Consider the following 4,317-nt stretch of genomic DNA (forward strand, 5'->3'; position numbering starts at 1 on the left):
AAGAACTTCTATAATATCTATAGTAACTATAAGTTTTATAATTAGGCTTATAGCTACGACCGTAGGGACTTACTTAATCGCTAGGATAGAGATTAAGTACGGCCGAAGCGTAGTATATCGTAGGTAACGAGGTCTAGGCGTACTAGTAGTCGCTAGAGAATAGGGATAGTAGAGTACTAGTAATAGGGCTTAATTAGGGTAGAGGGTAGTTTTTAGAGAGGTAATTAGGGCGTTAAGGGTATCTAGAGGAGGAGGGAATCTCTTTTAAGTTCTTTATACTAGCGGCTTTAAGCGTTAGGAGTTTCTAATAGGTTACGAGGGCCTTAATTATAGTACTTAAAAACTACTTTTAAAATATATTTTCTATTTTATAATTACTTACTTCTATACCTAAAATATAACTCCTCCTTAATTTATACGTTCGTATAATTTGTCCCTATAAATATCCTACGATTTATATTACTATCGCTCTATATTAAAGAAATATACTACTCTAACCCTAACCTTATAGTTTTTAGCAAAGTTTTCGCTAAAGTTTATAACCTTTTACTACGCTAATTCCTTTCCCGTCTACCCTCTACCCTATTATACGCACATTCTATATAATAGGCCGCTCCCCTTCTATCCCCCCTAATCTTTATCTAAAAGTCGTTAAACTCTAGAATAATAATACGAGTATTACCGATATTTAAACCTTCCTCTATTTATAATAGCTATATACCTCCGAACGGACTATCCGTATAATCGTCGTAGAGAACGGTAGCGAACCCCGATAGTCGTTAAAGAACAGTCTTTACGATAATCCCCTCCTTTATATCCGAATAGCCGAACTCTTCTACCTCGAAGCTCTACTAGATACGTATATCGTAGATAAATTAAACGAGGAGGGATTTGCGATTAAGTACTATACCTTTATACGGCTTCGGCGGAGTATAGGTATTAAGAAACGACTAAGAGAAGGAGAGTTCCTTAAGCGTTAAGAGGAATATAAAAAAATTATAAAGAAGGAGATTAATCGCTCGAACCTTAGAGCATATAGAATAATATTACTATAAATATACTTCCGTATAACCGATCGTACGCGGCTTACGCTTAGTAGGTTAGTATATTTATACGATATATATCTATAAGGTAGAAAGGGGTTTGCTAATATACTACTACATCGTAGGAAGCGACTATACGAGATAGCCCGCGAGGTCTATCCCGCTAGCCTATATAATAGGGCTACGAAGTTTATACGTCGCCGTAGGAAGTATATTACGCCTAGCCCTAATATAGTCTAGAGTATAGATACATACTATAAACTTAAGGACTATAGCTTTTAGATCTATGCTGCTATTAATATAGATATACGGTTTATTCTATATACCTATCTTAGACCCTCTACCCGTATAATAGTATCTATACTATCTAACTTTACAAAAGCTTATAAAAAGCTTACGAGAGTACCTCGTATTATTCGGATAGATAAGAGTAAAGAGATACTCCTTATAGCGTAGGCTTAATACTAATACGTAAGGATTATTCGTAGGCGTAAAGTACGCTTTCGCCGCTACTTTGTATTTAGAACAAGTACTACTAATATCCGTATCGAGGTATAGTAGGGCTAGCTTATACGAGGAAGGTTTAAGGTATAGCATATAAGTACATAGAGCATATTATCTATATATACTTTAGTAACGCTCCCGTTATATCCGAATCTAATTGTACGGGTTAGGCTAATTAATCTTAATATTATAGGGCTTCTTTATAATATTAAAGAAGAAGGGGTAGTTTTATAAAGTAAAGAAGGCTAACCGTATTACTATAAAGTATATCTATATACCTATTATACGGAAAGAACTAGCCTCGTTCGTATATATATAGAACAAGCACCCCGTACGAAGACAATCTAATAGACCGCACGTAAGGGGTAGTATACTAAGCTATTACTATAACTAGGTAGAGAAGGAGGGAAGGCTAAGTATTAGGTATCTAATCGATAAGGCCTACTTTAATAGTCTTATAGAAGCTTACGCAAAGTAGGGTACGTTTGTACTAGCGAACGCATATAATAGATCTTAAATTATTTGCTAATATATATAGATTCTAAGGAGTATGTTCTATAGGAGATGCTTAAGCTCTACTTAAGTATTCTAAAGATAAAGGGCTTTCCGCTCGGTCGACTAAGCTCGTATAAGTTTATACTAAGCGTATAAAAGCCGTAGTACTAGATCGCATACGAGAACCTCGTAGAAGAGCTACGTAAGGTTCCTAAGAATATACTATATAAGACATTAATTCCCCGCGGCGGTAGGAAGTAGGAAGGATTTTAGGTCGACTCGGAAGACATTATATAGGCGTTTCGCGATTAGTACGATAATAACCGCTCGCGTAAAGAGCTTAAGGAGGCACTAAAGGGTTTAATTAATAGAGAGCTTTTAAAAGAGGATAACTCGGAAAGTAGTAATAGCGATATATCGGAGGTTAATTATTAGTCGAATAAGTTAGAATAGATTATCGGTATAATAGGATTACGTTACGTTCTAATACTCTAATAGGACTATATATACCGGGGATATATAGCTAATATACTTCTATCCCTACTAGTATTAGCGGCCCCGGCTATAATCTCTATAAGAACTCTATAATAACTATATAACAAATTTATACGCCTATATATCTATATAATACTTATTAAGCAGCGTACGCTCTATCCCCCGTCTTTACGTAGTTATACCTATAAAGCGATAAAGGGTTGCCCCTTTACTAAAATCCTCCTTTAACCCCCTTCTTATAAACGATATTCCTTCCTTTATACGAACGTATACAACGCTATATCTACGAGTCCGCTTTATACCGATAGGTTCTAAGAAGTAAGTAAAGAAAGTATAGAAGCGTATATACCCTACTTAGCCCTAATTCGACTATATAAAGTGTATACTAGATAATAAGAAATGTTACTTCTACGGCGATTATAACCTAATACCGCCGGTACCTTCGAATAAACCGATTATACGGGCGATACTAATACCGCTACGGACGAATACGCTATCCTTAAGCACTATACTAATTATTATTAACTCTAATAAAAGCGAGACATTAGACGACGAGGTTCTTAACGGATATATTAGTAGGAGCCTTCTAAATAAAGCGTAGCTTACTAGTATAAAGGCAACCTATATATAATAGATTAAGATCGAAAAAGAAGCGGTAATAAATCTACCGAAGTATAAGTACTATATAGGTAATCCACCCCCTAGCTAACGGTCGAAGGATAGTGTTATAAAGGCTATCTCTATAATAGCAACCGTATAAGTTAGGTTTATTATTACGATTATTATTACGAGATACTATATTGCCCTAGATAATCTAGATAAGATACTAAAGTAGAGCAGGTTAAAGAAAGGTAAGGGGTTCTTTAAGTATACTATATATATTATATACTATTATTATATTTGTTTATACCGCCGTATAATTAATCGCTAATAGGATGTAGGAACGCCTAAGAACATCGCGGTACCGGATTATAATATTAAAGATATAGTAGCTACTATTTATAGCTTCGGTAATAAACCGTATATTACTAAGGAGATAGAACATCCGRATAACACCTATATATATATTACGCAGTCGTATAATAACCGAGATAGGCCTATTTAACCTCTAGATATAGACTTTAAAGATAGGAAGCTAAGTCGTATCTTCCTAAATAATATTAATATAAAGGGCTAGCTATCTCGAAAGTAATATAAGGTATTCCTTATCTTTAAGAGACGTTCTATATTATAGCCTACGGATAACCTATTATACGAGGCCGAGGTTAACGCAAATCTTACTAAGGCTACTACTACTCTAAAGAGTAAGGACTCTTAGAAGAAGAAGAAGAAGGTAAAGTAAGAAGTTAAAGTAGAGTTAAAGCTAGTAGTTAAAGTAAAGCCGACCTTAGAAGTATATATAYTATCTTTCTATATAAACGTTAGTAGATAAAGTCTAATACTAAATTCGATAGGAGAGTAAAGAGCAGGTTAATACTACTATAGAGTATAACGCTACTAATAATAGTAACGATAAGTCGCTACCTTCGTTTAGTAAGATATTTATACGTTTCTAGCCTATATAATCGTAAAGATAGCTACTTACTCGATTATAGATTAAGGGAGAGCTAGAAATTAAGAGAGAGCTAGAAACCGAGGAAGTAGAGTAATAACATCCTACCCTAGGAGGTTTAAGCTATAAGCGGACGATCTCGAAGGTTTCGTAATTATCTAAGAACACGAGTAAACTACCCGCAAATTATACGCGTAATCGGTCGAAGCGTCGTTAATCTAAAAGGTT

This window comes from Ramularia collo-cygni (genome assembly GCF_900074925.1).
Source record: "Ramularia collo-cygni strain URUG2 genome assembly, contig: RCC_scaffold01, whole genome shotgun sequence".
NCBI lineage: Eukaryota > Fungi > Ascomycota > Dothideomycetes > Mycosphaerellales > Mycosphaerellaceae > Ramularia > Ramularia collo-cygni.